The sequence below is a fragment of the Lissotriton helveticus genome, chromosome 7 (assembly GCF_964261635.1).
Source record: "Lissotriton helveticus chromosome 7, aLisHel1.1, whole genome shotgun sequence".
Taxonomy (NCBI): Eukaryota; Metazoa; Chordata; class Amphibia; order Caudata; family Salamandridae; genus Lissotriton; species Lissotriton helveticus.
This window is the reverse complement of record NC_136068.1, coordinates 576,790,841-576,810,933: the sequence shown is the minus strand read 5'-3', so window position 1 is coordinate 576,810,933 and position 20,093 is coordinate 576,790,841. Positions and strand designations below refer to the sequence as shown.

Genomic DNA, 20,093 nt, shown 5'->3' with positions numbered 1-20,093 from the left:
CGTTATGTAGCGTTTCTTTTAGATAAACATGCTCACTGGGGGGGTTTCTTAACTTCTTAACTTCTTAACTTCTTAAATTTTAGCTTTCTATTATTCTAAACTGCGAGCTGTTTTAGATAAATGTTATTGCTTTTTTTACCCTGTCTGCTTTTAAAGATATAACTATATCGAAATAAAGCTCCTTTGACTTGACTTGATATATGCATTTATTAATACCAGGGGGTGTTTCTTTTCCACATTATCAAAACTAAATAGTGTCACAGCCTGAAAAAGGTTACTGGGATCTAAGTGGTGAGAATATTTCCACTTTATCCGATTAGATAACAGGCATGCGATTCCCCCTTTAGCGTGTCCCCTCTTAGAGGCAACAGCCCCTCCTTCTAGGACAATGTAATCCCTGCCCACGATCATTTTGTCCACGCACCACGTCTCTTGAATACAAATCACTTTAGCCTTCAAGGAATAAAGATACTGCATCTTTTCAGGGCTGTTCTTGGTTCCAGCGGTATTCCAAGAGATAATTTTTAGGCTACTGCTAAAAATGAGAAAATAATTTGGGATTGGCCGTAGATTTACCTGATAAAGCGCCAGGTAACCAGTTCCATTGCTGACCGTCATCTACTCTATTTCTATTTAGAGATAAAGAAGGAGGAACTACATGTGTTACTAGACGTTTAGATTTAGAAAGGCAGATCTTTAAATCCTCAAAAGGGAAAGGAGGACCGGCATGTCTCGAGCCAGAAGGCCTCTTATCAAAGGAATCATCTCTACAGATGGAGAAAAAAGGCATTACGTCGATCCCACGACTCTCTAAACTCTCGGGCCTGCTTCAAAATGTGGTTCACAATGAGTTTGGAATAGAACCTTACCCTAGTACAAGAACCTGCCTCAACATTCAAAATTGAGACCAGATCAATGTCACTAGTTTGGATTAACTTCAAACTCTCCATCTCCTTAAAACACCTAAGAAGCCAAGATCTATTCATTATTAATTCAGTGTCAAAGAGAGGGAGGAAATCCAACGTCAGCGTGTCTATACTATCCTCTATTGGGGTTCCAGGGGGTTTATTTGAGCAAACTGCATCTTGTAACGGGGCAGAAAAGGGGGGAGCAGTAGGATTGAGGGCCGATACCAATCCAGGAGCAGATTTTATCATCTTCACTATCGTAAAAGGGTTCGTTGACCACCCTGATCCGATAGTGGGGCTTCCTAGATTGGGATTCGTACAACTGGAAATGATATCGTTGTTCTCAACAAGGGGAACTGAAGCCTCATCTCTTTGCATAATGGTGCCCTGTTTTGGGCTTCCATCTTCAGCCCCAACAATAGCCGGCAAGGACATATTATCATCACTCTTGACGTGCTGGTCTAAAAATCATCAAAAATTATTTGTCTCTGCCTCTTTTTTTTAATCTGCGAGTAGGTTTCCTCTTTTTTCCTCTACACTTTACTGGCTTTTCCATTTTTTCTTTTTCCCCCTTCTCCTTAGTCTCTTGGGCAAAGATAGGAAAAAACTCTTTAACAGAATTTAAGTCAACTCCTTCGCCAGAATCTTCTGCAATTTCAAGAGCCACGTCCGTAATACAATTATATGCTGAGGATTTAGGGACTGACAAGTGCACGTTTGATATAAGCTCGTTTCCAGCGGAAACCGGCGGGATGTTCTGGGCTGAATTAAGAGGAGAGTCTACGGGCCCAGATCCTGGCGAAACATCACCACCAGATTTAGGCCCTTGCAAGCCACCTCGAGGATCTATACTGGGTATCTTATCCCAAGAATTATTTAAAAGGACCTTCAATATCTGGGTAACTATTTCCAGAACACAATCATTACTACCCACAAATTTACCCAATAGCAGTAATATAGAGGACAGCAGATGTTCTAGAGCAATCAGGGACTCAGAGATAGGTTTATCAAGACTCTCTGGGCGGGGAAAGGCAGTTGAATGGATGCCTGATATATTCAGCGTAGGGCTATTTGAGTTGTTAGACAGGGAGGTAATATCTTGGGATTTAATAGAAGGGGTGCTACTATAGAGTCGGAGACCCGAAGGAATGGAGCCAAGCGGAGTTTTAGTGGCCTCAAATAGCTTCAAAGATCCATCTACTAAGTAGCGCCCACAAAGATCCAGATCAATATCCAACGTTTGAAAGTCCTCATTTCCTACTTCCCTTTGGTTGGAACCAACTGCAAGTTCTTGAATCAGGTTGACCCCAGACATTGTGAGAGTATTATGCTGCAACATACACTCAGCTCTAGGGGCGGGTAATTTAGTAGAAAGGGAAGCAGTAGATTGTGTCGAATTAATTTCCTCACAAATCAGTGAGCTCATGGCTGATTTATTTTCCATATGTGGACCCTCCAATGACGGCTTGGGAGACCCCACAAGGGAACCAACTACACCCATATCCGTAGGTATATTCTTATCTTTGGGCTTCTCCCATAATTGGAATAATTGACACTGGCCCTTTAGTTGCAGGTTTTGTACCTCTTTGTTTCTAAGTGGGTTAGATTTGGTTTTTGCACAAGACCTTCCTACCAAAAGTCTCCCTGAACAAAGCTTTTTAGCTGTCATCATTATATTTAAGAGAAAATAAGAATACAAGAATATCTAAACAAGATAAACTATATAAAGCTAAAACTAATCAACAAGCAACAATGTCTGATAAAAACACGGATAGAGAAACAGTGAAATCAGATGTAAAATGAAAAAGAATGGGCCCAGCCCAGCCTACTTCGGCCTCTGAGGGCCTAAGAGGGCCCGCCCTTTGCGCGGGCTTCGCCCCGGGCTATGTCCCGCGCGCGTCCCGCGACGCGGGAATGAGAGCGAGATTATATCACTACAGGCGGGGGGCGAAAACGCCGAGGGAAGAGGCAGCAACTGTGTGGCAGAGAGCCTGCTGGACCTCGCAGTCCCTCGGCGGCTGAAGCAGTCTGATAACTCTCCCCTTTCCGCAACCCACACTAGGCAGCTACACGGTGCACGAGAATCCCATGACGTCCTCTATCCAACAGGAATCAGGGTCAGCAAAGCAAAGCAGCACTCCAGCTCTGGCATGCCCTTCTCCCCACAATACAATCACTAGACTCTATTCTTGAATTCTCCCCATTGGTAGCCAAAATCCTGCTCACGCACCTCAAGGAGCATAAGTTGTCGCAGCCCTATCACATTATATTGCACAGCATGCCAGGTCCTCTGGTGGGGTTCAGGCAGCTTGGGAGGGAGACTTGGGTCTGCTAGAAGAAAATGGTTGGTGAGAGGCAGTGGAGGCCCCTAGAGAGGCTGTGATAGCGTCCCAATTTCTAAGGATGCAGCTAAAGGTGCTCCATAGAGTATATTTTACTAGAGACAGACGTCACAGGATGGGGCTCATTCCAGGGTGTGGCTGCCTGCGGTGCGGTGATCTGCAGGGTTATTTGCCCCATATGTCTGGCACTGCCAAGGATTGGCTCACTGCTGGGGAACTGTGCGAAGAAAACTCAAGAGCGTACTGGGATAGACTGTCCCCTGGGATCCCAAACTAATGCTTTTTAACATCACTAACGACCTGGGGGCACACAGAACCAGATGACACTCCTATGGCTGGGCTTAATGGTGGCCAAGAGAGACATAGCTAGGGCCTGGAAGGAAATGGAGGAGCCTGCTGTGGCAGCATGGGCAAAGGGTATGGACTGTTGTACGGGACTGGAACGCCCTATCTATCTGTCACATGGATGTACTCAGAAAAATTTTAAGATATTGAGAACCTGGGCAGAACACAGAGGGATCCTTCTGGAACTGCATGACGACAGGCCGTGGGAGCCCGGGGGACCCAGGGAGCACAGAATCCTGTATTTCTACTGTATGACCAAGTGAGGGGATCATGCATTGTTTTTTTAATGTATATCATTTTGATGACTTCTATTGGGAACAATTTTATATACTGTTAATTTTAGTCGGGTACAGTACTGTGGTGGTGTATATGGATGTCATGCTGAGCACAATATTCTCGTTTATCTAAACTTTCGAAGTTTTCCCCCCAAAAACCCCTATTATAGCAGAAAATAAATGTAGCAATTATAAATGAGCAGTAAGCAAATATTATAAACACAGACAGCATGACACAATAAAGGAATATCCCCTTAAGTAAATACGAACTAGTAATAATTATCACTGAAAGACTTGTCATCGCGAAGCATGCACAAGATTAGTTAAATTCTTGACACTGAAGGCAAACAGCTGTATGCTGCCTCCAAGTTAATATTTTTGAGAAACCAGGATGCACTCAAGTGGTATTCTTGATGGACAAACAAGTTCCCCAGGATCTGATCTGTTAGTCTCCCCAAATGGACTGAAATGCTGCTTTTATATTACTTCCAAAATTATTGTGAGAAAAATATCATCAACTCTCATAATGAATGTGAACAAGAGAAATCTGAAACCATAAATTCGACTATTACTTTTGCCTCATTAGTCCTTTTTATTAACTATGGGCCTTGAGCAATTTCTCATGTCTTTTTTTATTTATTTTTCGGTTCCTTAAACCAATATGTTTTGAACATACCCTTAGGATTGCGTTGCAAATGTAAAAATAATTGCAATACTTACATAATTACAATACAGACAGTGCAAAAAACAACACTCAATTTTGTTAACATAAGAAAGATATACGCAGATTTACTTTTTTTCTTTTTCAAGAACAATTTTTGTCCTACACATTTCTAATCATTGTTGGAACCTTTCCTATTGGGTCCCCAACTGAAACTTTACTTGAGGTCCTGTAGAGGTCAGAGATAGTTTTATATACTCCATTTTGGAGACTCAAAAACTGGAGTTTAAGTTCTCAAAATGTTCTCTATTGAGTGTATTTTGTGTCCATATAAACTCTGAACCTCTCAATTATAGATCTGCAGGGTTATTTGCCACATATGTTCTGGCACTGCCAAGGATTGGCCCACTGCTGGGGAACTGTGCGAAGAAAACTCAAGAGCGTACTGGGATGGGCTGTCCCCTGGGATCCCAAACTAATGCTTTTTAACATCACTAACGACCTGGGGGCACACAGTACCAGATGACACTCCTATGGCTGGGCTTAATGGTGGCCAAGAGAGACATAGCTAGGGCCTGGAAGGAAACGGAGGAGCCTGCTGTGGCAGCATGGGCAAAGGGTATGGACTGTTGTACGGGCCTGGAACGCCCTATCTATCTGTCACATGGATGTACTCAGAAACATTTTAAGATATTGAGAACCTGGGCAGAACACAGAGGGATCCTTCTGGAACTGCATGACGACAGGCCGTGGGAGCCCGGGGGACCCAGGAAGCACAGAATGCTGTATTTCTACTGTATGACCAAGTGAGGGGCTCATGCATTGTTTTTTTTTTTTTTTTTTTTTTTTTTTGATCATCAGCAAGTGATTTTATTTTCTTGTCTCCTGTCAAATCTTTTTATTTTTTATTTTTTATAAACCTTTATTTGAGTATGCAATAAAATACAAGGATGGGCCTACAACCACACGGGCCAGCCGCTAAAGAGGAGAAAATACACAATATACACTTCTGTAGCGGTAACGATCAATCGTCAATGCAATACTCCATATAATATACAGAACAAAAACAGATTTTGTTTTATAAAAAAGAACAGACACACAAAAAAGGCGAAAGTGTATTACTGAAGGTCAGCCCAAAGGACGGGAGGGGACAGCAACAAAAATGGAATCAAAGCTATAAGCTCCAAAGAGCCCGGATGGGGGGGGGGGACGGGGGACGAAGGAGAAAAAGAAGGGGGGGGAGGGAGCCGGAAAACCAGCACAACCCCTATATGCAAGGTTCCAAGAACGCTCGCCTAAGGAGACCGGGAAAGCTCAATGTCATCCACAAGGGGAGGAGTACAGATGGCACCACGATATTCATTCCATTGACCCCACACCCTAGTCCATGCCCTGGGTCTGCCCCTAGCCACGTAGACAGTCTTCTCACGGAACATAGACCAATCCATGTTGTCTTCCCATTTCGATAGTTCAGGGGGCTTGGAGGCCCCCCAAAGTTGAGCAATATCTCGCTTCGCAACCAGATAACCCAGGGTGGCCCACCTAGTCTGGGCCACCGAGCAGTCAGTGGGCTCCCAAACATTCAAAAGACAACGACGAGGTTCCGGACACAAGGACACCCCTGTCACCACAGCCATAACCTCAAGCACAGCCGTCCAGTAAGCAACCACCATCGGGCATTCCCAAAGAATATGTAGGAAAGTCGCACTCAAACCACATCCACGCTTACACAACCCATCGGAAGAAAAACCCATCACAAGCAAACGAGGTCCCGTAACATACACCCGATGAAGGATCTTCAATTGGACCAAACGGAGACGAGCCGGGATAGCCACCTCTTTAGGAGAAGAGAGGGCCGACTGCCAATCCTCGTCATCAAGCTCCAAACCATCACGAACCCACGCCTCCCGGAGTCGGACCAACAGATCAGTCCGATTATTAATCAGTTTCTTATAAATCAGGGAGATAGTGCTGTCAGGAAGATGTCCGTCAAGGACACGGTCTTCAAGGGGGGAAGAATCAGGCGGAATCTCACCAGGAGCAAATACAGCGGTCAAGGCGTGCCTAACCTGTAGGTATCGAAAGAATTCCCGACCACTCAAGCCATATTCAGCCTGGAGGGCCTGAAATGTTCGCACAGAGCCCTTGGAATACACATCTCCCACTTTAGAAATTCCAATCATGTCCCAGCGATCGAAACCCTTGGTAGACCAAAGACCGCCCAGACGTTCGGAAGCATAAAGCGGCGTGGCTAACGTCAAGCGATCCTCCCAGCCCAGGCTCCGAGTCGCGGCCCGCCACACCGCCAAAGCAATCGACGTAGGACCCACAAGATGGCGCCCAGCAGGGCGAGAGTAAAGCACTCTGTTAAAGTCACCTCCCGGAAGCTGAAGTCTATCCATCTCAAACGCCGGATTACTACCCGGCGAGAACATGATGTGGTTGATAGCGGACAAGTGTGAGGCCCAATAATACCTCTTAATATCGGGGAGTGCAATGCCACCGTCATACCAAGGAATGGAAAGCTTAGCAAGAGCAATACGCGGGCGTCCATCCCAGACAAGTTGTCTCTGAAGGGTCTCAATCTCCCGAAAATAGGACTGAGGGACAGGATCATAATAATTCTGGAGAGCGTAAAGAAACCTCGGTAACGACATCATCTTAAACAGGGCTGCCCGACCAAGGGGAGACAAGGGAAGCCTGCGCCAACGAGCAACGTCCAAACGCAGTCGAAGCAACGGAGGAAGGAGATTACGATCAAAGCGAAGAGACGAGTCCAGAGTAACGAAAACTCCCAAGTATTTGAAACCATCCCGGGCCACCTGAAGAGGGAGCCTGCTCGGTAATGGAGGCAAGACACCAGACAAAACATACACACAGGACTTGGTCCAATTGATTACGAGGCCCGAGTTAGCACCAAAGGACACAAGAACGTCAAATAGAACAGATAAAGACTTACGAGGGGAGGTAAGATACAAGAGGATATCGTCCGCATAGAGCGAGACTCGGTCCTCGAAGTCCGGGGCCCAGCGGATCCCTTTAAGGGACGGTTCCCAGCGGAGCCAGGCCGCCAACGGCTCAAGGGCGAGCGCAAACAGTAGCGGGGACAAGGGGCAACCCTGGCGGGTGCCCCTGCCCAGGGGGAAGGGAGCAGACACCCTACCATTCACAACAACCTGCGCCAAAGGTTCCGCATACAATAACTTAATCCAGCTAATAAACTCGCACCCGAAACCGAATTTCGCAAGAGTCGCCCATAAATAAGGCCACTCCACAGTATCAAAGGCCATGGAGGCATCCAAGGACGCCAAAATGGCCGGTTCAGTCAGTAGCCCCGCCCTCGCTATCACGCCGTGAAGACGACGTAGATTCAAAGCAGTGTTGCGATGCGGGATAAAACCAGATTGATCCGGATGAACTAAGTCCCCAAGAACCGATAGGAGTCGGGTCGCCAAAAGTTTCGCCAGAACCTTAGGTTCAACATTTAACAGGGAGATGGGTCTATATGAGGAACAAAGGTCGCGAGGTTTACCGTCTTTAGGGATGACGACTATCGTCGCCAAACGCTGATCATAGGGAAGGAGGTTACGCTCACGTGATTCCAAAAACATATCGCGGAGATATGGCGCCATTTTATCGGGTCGCAACTTGTACAACTCAATAGGCAAACCATTTGGACCCAACGCCTTGCCCGAACGGAGCGAACGAATGGCAGTAGCTATTTCATCAACCGTAAAGGGGGAGTCCAAAGCGATACGGTCCAAATCAGAGACACAGGGCAATGCAATATCACGCAAAAGGAGGCGAGAGTCAGCCACATCCCTCACAGACACAGGAGCATACACAACACGGAAATGTTCCGCAAAACGATCCACAATGGCGATCGGATCAATCACATTCTCACCACTCGCAGACTGAATCACAGGCACCACACGATTAGCTCTTTCTTTCTTGTCCAACCACGCCAGGAGTTTACCCGCCTTATCACCAACATCATACAATCTGCCTTGTTGCTCACGAAACATCACTTTTGCAGCGTCAGTAACTAGGGATTTATATGCAAACTGTTTTAGACCCAGGGCATGAAGTTTCTCAGGCGTGACACCAGATCCCAACTCGTCCTCCAAGGCAGAAATTTCCCCCTCGAGGTCCACTACCTCCCTCTTCCCGGCTTTCTTAGCTTCAACAATCAAAGAAAGGGCCTGTCCACGAATCACAGTTTTGAAGGCTTCCCACAGGGACACCGCCGAAGGGACCGACCCCTCGTTTTCCAGGAAATAAGCATCTATGGACTTGAGCAAGAGGGCACGAGTCTCAGGGGAGGAGAGATACCATGGGTTAATGGGAGCCACTCGGCCCACTGCCTCTATCCCAACCTCAAAACGAAGCCAGAGCGGCGAGTGGTCAGAGATGCCCCTTGGCAAATGTATAATCTCACGGACCGCCGACGACTGGGCAGCGGGCATCAGGAAATAATCTAGCCGAGATAGGCTACCATGGGCACCAGAGTGAAAAGTGTATTGAAGCTGAGTAGGATGTAACAATCGCCAGCAGTCCACAAGGCCAAAAGTATCCAAAAACCCACCCAACCAACGCTGGGCATGCGGGGTATCCCTGGGGGGATGGCGATCGTGAAGGCCAGAAAGCACTGAATTAAAGTCACCGGCAAGAAAGAGTACACTATCAGGAAGGTCCAACAAGACACGGCCTAAATCAGTGAAAGTAGCAGTTTGCAAGCCTGGGGGGACATAAACATTAAAGAGGGACAGGGTGCGGCCCTCATATCTACCCACCAGAACAATATATCTCCCACGATCATCCCGAATCACCTCATCTATCGCCAGAGGGAGGGAGTTACGAACAAGGATACCCACACCCCTGGATCCTGAAGTAAACCCCGAGTGTGCCACAAGGCTGTAGCCCCATCTATTCATTGCATTACATACATTCCCAATCAAATGGGTCTCTTGCAGGAAAACAATGTCCGGTGACAAACGTCTTATATATTTCAACACCACACTGCGCTTGATGCGATCTCCCAGGCCATTAACGTTCCAGGAAACAAATTTCAACCCCCTACCCCCCATCCCACCCACCCGAGCCAGGACCCCCCATCCAAGAGCTAGACATCAGAAACATCAGTAAAGACAGAAGCAATTCGCCTTGAAAACAACACACAAAAAAATAAGAACTTCCCATCCCCCCTCCCCCAAGCTGAAAGGAAACACCCCCCACCCTGCACCCCTGCAAAAAGCTAAAGAGCCACCCCAACCTGCAGTGTGCCTGTCGCCCCATAACCCCTAGTCTACACAAAGACCCCGGAGGAGGAAAGGTCTCCGTTCCACCCGCCCCCAGACTACAGTAAGAGCAAGAAACAACACACAAAAAATAAATAATCACATTGCAGAGGTACGCCGGCCACCACTCCTGGGAACGTATTCAAAACGAGACATCAGAGTCAAACAATCAGATCTCTACACCACCTTCGGCACCACTAGGGTGAGCGGCAGACTCAGTATCAGGAGGACGGTCAGGCAAGGAGTCCAGCCAGTCATTAACAGCATCCGGTCTATCAAAGAACAGAGTACGCTCATTATACTCGACACGAAGTCTGGTGGGGAAAAGCATAGCATAGCGTAGACCCCGATCTCGAAGACGTTTCTTAGCACCACGAAACTCCATCCGTTGTCTTTGAACCTGTTGGGAGAAGTCCGGGTAGAAGTTCACTGTGGCATTCTCGAAGGCCACCGGGCCCTTCACCCGTGAGGCCTGCAGGATAGCGTCCCGATCCCTATAATGAAACAGTTTAGCCACAATAGGCCTTGGCGGAGCACCCGGCTTAACTTTGCCCCCCGGGACACGATGTGCGCGTTCAACCGTGAAAAATTTGGTAAGCCCGGAGGGGGCAAGATGGTTTAAAATCAGACCCTCAACCAGGAGATCAACAGAGTGGGGTTCAGGGTTTTCCGGTACACCAACCAGGCGAACATTGCAGCGACGTGCCCTGTTTTCAAAATCCTCCAGGCGTCGGGTCATGAAGTCGTTCACCCGACGAAGATTCCCAACCTCTGTCTGGAGCTCCGAGACGTCCTTCGTGAGGCTAGATGATTTAATATCCAATGACTGCACCCTCTCATTCGTCTTGCCGAGATCAGCACGAATCAGGTTCACCTCAATGGCCACGGTGTCAAGTTTGTGGGCCAAGGCCTCGTACTGAAGGCCGGTGGATTCCCTCACTCCCGAGATGGCGCCCATGATATCCTTTAGGGAAGGCTCCGCCGACTCTTCCAAAATTCGTTCAGACGCCGTACTGTGGCCAGGTAGGGCAGCTCCGGGGGACCCCTTAGATTGAGTATAACGGTCCATGACGTTCGTCTGAACCGGCGCTCCGCGCAGAGGTGTTTTCGTCTTGCGCGTTTCTCTGTCCCCTCTGCCCGCCATTTTGAAGATGCGTCACGGGACAAGCCACCAGGGTCGACGGGCCAAACACCCAAAACTCAGGATCAAAAGTACACCAAAAAGAAGGGTTCAACTCGGGAGGAGGCCACCAAACCAGCAAATAGACAAGAGGAAAGCCCCGTGTCCGAACTGTCTCCAAGTCTCAGCCAAGCGCGATACGCACACTCGTGGCACAGGTCGAGACAGAATCGAAACCGAAACTCAGGAAGGGGGTCTCACAAGGCCAGATCTCCTGCCGTTGTTGTTCAATTCCAGGACGGCCACAGATCTGCACCCCGTCCCGGGCGCACCTCAAGGGCGGAGCCCAAAAGTTCAGACCACCGTAGCTCAGGAGTACGAGATCCAAAGCAAATTCCGGAAAGTGCCAGGGTAATCAGCCAAACGTCCTCTACTTGAATTCTTACAAGAAATCAGGATCTAGTCAGGATAAATCGCCGGGAGCGGCGAGGGTCCGGAGAGCGCTGTGCTCAAGCGGCCATCACGGATGCCCGCCAAGCTCCTCCTCCATTGTTTTTTTAATATATTTCATTTTGATGACTTCTACGTGTTTGAGGGAGACCACAACAGAGTGCTTATGGGAAGGTCTTCATCAGGGCGGTGAAGTTTTCACGCAGGACGTTATGCCTGTATGAATAAAGATATATGTATTCAAAAAGCTGTACTTTCTGCTGTCTTTATTTGAAATTCCGTTGCATTCTGCAACTTACGTACCAATTCCTTTTTTTTGTTGCTGGAAATGTTTGATGACAGTATTTCACAGCCTGTATTAAAAAGAAAAAAAAAGAAAAAAACAATATAGTATGGCGTCACTAACTAAGTGGGATATCTTTTTGTGATCAAAAAGTCTATGGGCCAGATGTAGGAGACCAAATACCGGTCGGTAACAGCCGATTTCGGCCGTTACCGACCGGTAATTGAGTTTTGTAATGTAGGGGGCCTTTGAGTTACAGAATCAGTAAATTTACCCATTCGGTAAATTTACAGAATCTGTAAAATACCGAATCAGTAAAATTACAGATTCTGTAAATCAATATGTAGGTGGCACAGTAAACAGTGCCACAGGGCCCTAAGAATTTGTTATTTACCATGTAATACTATTGCATGGTAAATAACGAATTCCTGTGTACATGCACATCTGTGCATGTACACCTGTGCCATGTGGCACACAGACATGCCCTAAGGGCATGTATGTGTGTCACATGGCACACAAGCCAGAAACAGGGGTGCAACAGGGTGTCAAAGTGACACCCTGTCCCCCTTGGCAATTCGGTATTTTTACCGATTTGGTAATTACCGAATCGGAATTTGCCATTGATTCCTATGGGCTTCAAGGCCCATAGGAATCAATGGCAAATACCGATTCGGTAATTACCGAATCGGTAAATACCGAATCCTACCAATTCGGCATTTGTTACCAAATAATTACCTACATCAGATTTACCGATTCATGAATACCGAATCGGTAAAATTTGGTATTTATGAATCGATAAATCTGATTTACCTACATCTAGCCCTAAGTGTGTTAGACGTACCGGTTTAGGTTTGGTTGACACAGGTATTAGTCTCAGTACCACTTTTTTGATCGGGTATTTCTTTTGACGATTGAGAACTGGAAAACAAGGAGGCATTCAAACAATTCTTTTAGTGCTAATGTGTGGTTTTTGCATAGTATTAAATGCACCATCACCATAGTGCGTTATGCTGTCATGGACGTGACCTACATATCTGAAAGAGACACGTGAGTGATAGATTCCTTACCTTAGAATATCCCCAGGCATCAGACTGGATCCGGAAACTTACTCCTGCGTGTCGGTAGGCGTCGTCCGCGGCTCCGTGTCCGTCGTCGGCGTCGTTATCGCTGGAATGACGTCGCCAGGAGTGCCGGTCTCAACAGGACTGACATGTGAGCTTGGGGATGCCAGTGGACTGGACACTTCGCCAGACACTGGTTTTGTCTCCCCTCCAACCGTGGCTACGGAGGAGGGGGCTGCCTACAGTGTAGTGTTGACGCGGGCAGCCAAGGCATTGGGCCTAGAGCTCCCCGTCGCGGCTGTGAGGACTAACCTCCTCACTGAGGTCCTTAAACCGCAGGCAAGCTCGGCTGAGCCTCTGCTTCCGTTTAATGAGGCCTTGTGTGACGTTCCTTTGGGCACTTGGTCCAAGCCCGCTACAGGTCAGCCTGTAGATCGGAACGTGGCCAGATGCTACCGCCCGGCTCTGGGTGACCCTTGCTTCTTGTCCACCCACCCCACCCCGAGAGCCTGGTTATCCAGGCCTCTACTTCCCAGACCGCATTCCCAACGGGTCCACCCGATCGGGAATACAAGAGGTACGAACAATTCGGTAAGAAGGTGTTCTCGTAACTGAGTTTGGGACTGCGGTCAGTCAATACCGCATGCCTCTTGGGCCGCTACACCCACACTCTGTGGGACACGGTCGCGGACATGCTGCCACAATGTCCGGAGGAGGCCCGGACTAAACTCGCCCAAGCCCTTGCGGAGGGTCGAGATGCGGCACGCTATTCCATCCGGTGTGGGCTGGATACCACGGACTCACTAGGCAGAGCGATGGGAACGACGGTGGCGGTTCGACGCCACGCCTGGTTGAGGACCGCCAACTTTTCGGCTGATGTCCAGGCCACCCTTCTGGACATGCCGTTTGATGGCCGTCGCCTCTTTGGCGACAAGGCAGACCATGCGCTTGAGCGTTTGAAGGACTCCAGGGCTACTGCCATGTCCTTGGGCCTCTCGGCACCACACCAGCAAACGGGTGCCTTTCGCTCCTTTCATAGCCAAGGAAGGGGTGCTCCCACACGTGCTGCCAGCCACGCACCGCAGACTAATACACAGCGCGGTGGCGGCCGTGGAAACCGCCGTGGCGGCGGACGGGGACAACGGCGAGGCCAGTCCATACCTTTCCCTGCAGCATCCGCCTCAAAACCCTCCTAGTCCATGCTTTCAGGCCCATGTCACGCCATTGGCGGGCAGGGTTCGCCATCACCACTTCCACTGGCACACTATCACGTCGGACATGTGGGTGCTGCAAATCATCCGAAGGGGCTACTCCTTCCCCTTCGAGGCGACCCCTCCAGCCATGCAACCACAATACCACCGCGTGTCGGGGGATCACTTGCAACTTCTGCAAGAGGAAGTTACGGCCCTCTTGACCAAGGGGGCCATCGAGCGCGTTCCTGGGCCGGAAGTAGGGTGTCGTTGTTACTCCCACTACTTTCTAGTACCCAAGAAGGGCAAGGGGGGCCTGAGCCCCATCTTGGACCTATGGAACGTCAACGGCTTCCTCCGGAAGGAGAAGTTCAAAATGCTGACATTGGCTCAGGTCTTAGCTGCCCTGGACCCAGGAGACTGGATGGTAGCGTTGGACTTGCAGGACGCTTATTCCCACATCCCCGTCCTGCCGGCCCACCGGCGCTACCTGCGGTTCACGGTAGGCCACGAGCACTTTCAGTTTACCGTGCTCCCCTTCGGCCTTAACAGCGCCCTACGGGTGCTCACGAAAGTGATGGCGGTGGTTGCAGCTCATCTGCGCAGGTTAGGGGTTTCAGTCTTCCCCTACCTCGACGACTAATTGTTGAAGGCGGGCTCGCCCCAGACAGTCGTCAGCCACCTCCAGACAATGGCGGAACTCCTGGACCAGCTGGGGTTTTCCATCAACGTGCTGAAGTCACACCTGTGTCCCTCTCAGAAGCTCCTCTTCATCAGAGCAGTTCTAGACTCGGCGCAGTTTCGGGTTTATCCTCCGAACAGCGGGTTCGGGATATTCAGGCTCTGATTCCGATCTTTCAGCCTTTATCCCGAGTCTCGGTCAGGTTGACGCTGCGGCTTCTGGGGCTGAAGGCCTCCTGTATCCTTCTGGTGCATCACGCCCGGTGTTGGATGGGGGTTCTGCAGTGGGACCTGAAGTTTCAGTGGGCCCAGCATCAGGGCAACTTGTCCGACCATGTCTTGATCTCGGAGGGCTCTGCAAGACAGTTGCAGTGGTGGCTCACGGACCGCGATTGGGTCAGCGGCAGATTCCTCTCCCTACCCCAACCGGAGCATGTAGTTGTGACGGACGCGTCCCTCCAGGGCTGGGGGGGGCCACATGGGAGAGGTGGAGATCAGAGGCCTCTGGTCTCTGGCGGAGTCCCAGCTCCACATCAACCTTCTGGAGCTGTGGGCGATCCGACTTGCACTGAAGGCATTTCTCCCCTCTGTCCGGGGAAGTGTAGTGCAGGTGTTCACGGACAACACCACCGCCATGTGGTACTGCAACAAACAAGGCGGGGTGGGGTCATGGACCCTCTGCCAGGAGGCTCTGCGCCTCTGGCAGTGGCTGGAACATCAGGGGGTGACCCTGGTGGTTCAACACCTGGCAGGTTCTCTGAATGCCAGGGCGGACGAGCTCAGCCGAATGTGCATGATGGATCACGAATGGCGTCTGAACTCGAACGTGGCGCAAGGCCTCTTTCTGCAGTGGGGAGAGCCTTGGTTAGATATATTCGCCACCCAAGAGAACGCGCAATGACATCAGTTCTGCACGTTGGAATTTCCAAGGCGGCACTCGCTCGGGGACGCTGTTCGTCACGAGTGGAGTTGGGGTCTGTTGTACGCCTTTCCGCCTATACCACTTCTGCCCAGAGTGCTGAAGAAAATCAAGCGCGACCGGGCCCAAGTCATCCTTGTGGCTCCGGACTGGGAGCAAAGGTACTGGTATCCCGAGCTACTCAGTATGTTAGTCAATCCCCCGATTCGTCTGCCTCTTCAGGAGGACCTTCTGTCGCAGCAGCAGGAGACGGTCCTCCACCCGAACCTGTCCAGTCTCCACCTCCATGCTTGGAGATTGAGCGGCGACAGCTGAGGCCATTTGACTTGCCTCCTGAAGTCTGTACTGTGATTCTGGCAGCCAGGCATCCCTCCACAAAGTCGGTATACGCCTGCAGGTGGAACAGATTTGTAGCATAGTGCACAGCAAAGGCTGTGGATCCTCTCAATGCCCCTCTTTCTGAGGTTCTCCTCTTCCTTCTTTCTCTTGCCCAGCAGGGCTCTGCTCTGGGCTCTATCAAGGGCTACCTTTCTGCCCTTTCTGCCTTCTTAAGGCTACCTGATCAGCCTTCTTTGTTCAAGTCCCCGATTGTTAACATATTCTTAAAGTGCATCACTCATATGTTCCCTCCTGTTCCTTTCGTGATGCCGCAGTGGGACTTGAACCTGGTTCTAACTTACCTGATGTGCGCTCCCTTTGAGCCGCTTCATAACTGTCCTCTCCGTCTTCTTACGCTTAAGACTGCTTTCCTGGTTGCCATCACCTCTGCCAGGAGAGTGAGTGAGCTCCAGGCTCTTTCCTCTAAACCTCCTTTCCTTTCTGTCCATCTGGACAAGGTTGTGTTGCGGACAAAATTCTCTTTCCTGCCCAAGGTAGTCACAGCCTACCACTTCGGGCAGTCCATCACCTTGCCCACCTTCTTTCTGCCTCCGCATCCCTCGAAAGAGGAAGAGAGGCTCCAACTCTTTGTTGGTTACGGGGGCGCTAAGAAAGGACGGGCGGTGCACAAGCGGACCATCTCTCGGTGGATTGAATTGTGCATCCAGGCGTGTTACTCTTTGGCTAAAAAGGAACCTCCTGTTGGGCTCAGGGCCCACTCCACTCGGGCCACGGCGACTACTACTGCCCTGGGCCGAGGAGTCCCCTTGCAGGACATTTGTTAGGCAGCTACGTCGGCCTCGCTGCACATGTTCACAAGACACTACTGCCTGGCAGCCAAGTCCGGAGGGATGGCTTCTTTGGCCGTTCCGTCCTCCAGGACTTTCTTGTGTGATTATTGGTTCGCAGACCCACCACCGGGGTTGGTATTGCTGGGGTATCTATTCTAAGGAAAGGAATCTATCACTATTGTGTCTCTTTCAGATGCACAAGTTACTACTTGTGTAAAGATATATCTTTAAGAGACATTAGTTAGTGATAGATTCCTTACCGACCCACCCATCCTCCCCGTTCTGCAAACCGATATCTAGGGTTAAGGTCATCCCCTTTCAGGGCCCTAGTTTCATGCTACCAGTGTTGGTTCTAAGTACTCCGGCGACGTCATTCCGGCGTTAACTACGCCGACGACGGACGCGGAGCCGCGGATGACGCCTACCGACGCGCAGGGGTATTGCTACGCAAAAGTTTCCGGATCCTGTCTGACGCCTGGGGATATTCTAAGGTAAGGAATCTATCACTAACTAATGTCTCTTACAGATATATCGTTACACAAGTAGTAACTTGTGCTTTAAAATCTGTCTTCACCGTGCCCAATACAATTGAACATCATAGTCCGTGGCATTATGGTGCCCTTGCTGTTTTGTGTCGATTGCTACGGCTTACTTATGATGGTTATTGTTAGTAGAAAGTCAAATCGGCATTGTGTCCCCTTCTCTTAGTTCACAATTCGAAAATGTGGGGTTTAAGCAGGGTTTGTGCATGCATGACCATCAATGCAGTATTCCACTATTATATTGACCTACCATACTACACCCATGCATGTCTAATTATCCTACATAATGTATGGCCGCAATTTGATAGTATAGTACCTGTTTTGATGTTTTCTCGAGGTTTTCTCTCCTTCAAGGGCCCTAAGCGAGATGGTCCTATATGGTTCTTCGCGAATGCAACAAGACGCCTTTCTTCCGTTTGTTTAAACTTCCTGGAATGAGGACGTATTAACGTAGTCTTGATTTGCGCATGTGTATGATAGATCCTGGCTTCCGCTTCTAGACTCCCTGATTAATTCCCACGTGTAGCTTGCCTGGCTTCCGGTTAAGGCAGCTTGCGCTACTTAGAGATTGATACATTCACTTTTGCATTAGTGTCAGACTGTTTATACAAACCATTTGAAACGGTGGAAAAAAAAGTTTTCATTCACCCTATATTTTCAGGAAAATGTAGATTGATTGCCTGGCATGGTCATGGGTTGCACATGTGTGTTTCGCCCAGGTTCAGCCTAGCTTCCGGTTCTAGACTGCCTATTTGGTTACTTTATGCGATTTGCCTGATTTCCGGTTAGTGTATCTATCGCTGCCATGGTGATTAAGCAATTAATGCATTCATTTTTATTGGGCTGTTTATGCAAACCTTTTAAAATGGTGGGCTGGACAATTAATCAGTCACTTTATATACTCTGGGAGTATAATTTAATTTGCAATTTGAAATACCTCAATGTTCCAGTCTCAATCCTTGTCATAAGCCAACTATATCCCTTGAGTTAGGTCCATAACTCCTCTACACAACAACTGAACTCTAAATAATTCTAGCCACAGTGTGTCATTTCATTCATTTCGTTTAGACCATTTTCAATCGTCCCCAAATACATAATTGTTTTTGCCTCTGCTTTTGATAGGGAACTGTCAATGTTCGTGCCAGTAACATGTCTGAGTACCGTCCATTTGATATCATTTAGGCATGAGCTTTATCAATACAATTTGATACCATGGGTGCATTTGGAGTTTTACATTTTATCTTGGACTGATGTTGTGTTATTCTTTTTTTTGATTGGTTGTGTCGTCTTCCCAATATATGCCTTTAAGCATGGACAAATTAAACAATAAATTACATTATGCGTGTTACAATTTGTGAACTCCTCATGTTTGATATATTTGTTGGTATATGTGAATTCGGTGCCTTCTATTGTACTTTTACATGATACACAATTTCCACATCTCCTGTGTCCTTTTATTGGAGTGAGAGATAACATTGTTTTTAGGGATGTTGCTTCCTTTTTTCGGTGGTATTGGCAAGTACTAACTTATCTCTGATGCTTCTGTTTTTTCTTAAAGCAAAGATGGGTGCCTGCACAAATGGTTGGAGACCTTTTAATGTGTTCCAGTTATTTCTTACTATTTTCTTCACCTCATTTGTGAGGCCTGAAAAGGTTGTGATGCAGACTAATGGCGTGCTGTCTTTTTTTGTTCTCGGTGAGAGGAGAGACTCCCTGGAGGTATACAAGCACTTTTCATGGACCGTTTAAGCAATTGTTTTGGGTAGTTTCTCACCAGTAGTTTGTTCACCAAAATGCCTGCATTGTTAAAATAGTTTTCCTTCTTTGTGCAATTGCGTCTTATCCTTAAGAACTGGCTGAATGGTAGATTTTCACGAAGATTTCTTAGGTGATAGCTACAATGCAGGCATTTTGGTGAACAAACTACCGGAGAGAAACTACCAGAGAAAATTACTTAAACGGTCCATGAAAAGGGCTTGGTATACCCCCAGGGACTCTCCTCTCTCCTATCTGAGAACAAAAAAAGACAGCATGCCATTAGTCTGCGACACAACCTTTGCAGGCCTCACAAACGAGGTGAAGAAAATAGTAAGAAATAACTGGTACACAGTAAAAGGTCTCCAATCATTTGTGCAGGCACCCATCTTTGCTTTAAGAAAAAACAGAAGCATCAGAGATAAGTTAGTTCTTGCCAATACCACCGAAAAGAAGAAAGCAACATCCCTAAGAACAATGTTATCTCTCCCTCCAATAAAAGGGCACTGGAGATGTGGAAATTGTGTATCATGTGAAAGTACAATAGAAGGCACCAAATTCACATATGGCAACAAATATATCAAACATGAGGAGTTCACAAATTGTAACACGGATAATGTAATTTATTGTGTAATTTGTCCAAGCTTAAAGGCATATATTGGGAAGACGACGCAACCGATCAAAAAAAGAATAGCACAACATCGGTTCAAGATAAGATGTAAAACTCCAAATGCACCCATGGTATCATATTGTATTGATAAAGGTCATGGCCCAAATGATATCAAATGGACGGTACTCAGACATGTTACTGGCACGAACATTGACAGTTCCCTATCAAGAGCAAAAGTAAAAACAATTATGTATCTGGGGACGATTGAAAATGGTCTAAACGAAATGACTGAAATGACACACTGTGGCTAGAATTATTTATAGCCTGATTCATGTAGGCAATAGCGCTCGCAAAAGGGCCAGATTCTGAGAATCTGGCCCTTTGCGAGTGCGATTTTTGCATTTGGTATTCATGATACCAAATGCAAAAATCGCTATGTAAGAAGTCGCAAATATGCGAGGAATAGCATTTAAGGAATCTCTATT

At 48.1% G+C, this 20,093-nt stretch overlaps 1 protein-coding gene across 8 annotated transcripts in view; it reads left to right on the top strand.

Moving 5' to 3' along the window:
* LOC144768773 (uncharacterized) overlaps positions 1 to 20,093 on the top strand; it is a 9,320,023-nt gene that overhangs the window by 6,003,783 nt on the left and 3,296,147 nt on the right. The window lies entirely within an intron of this gene.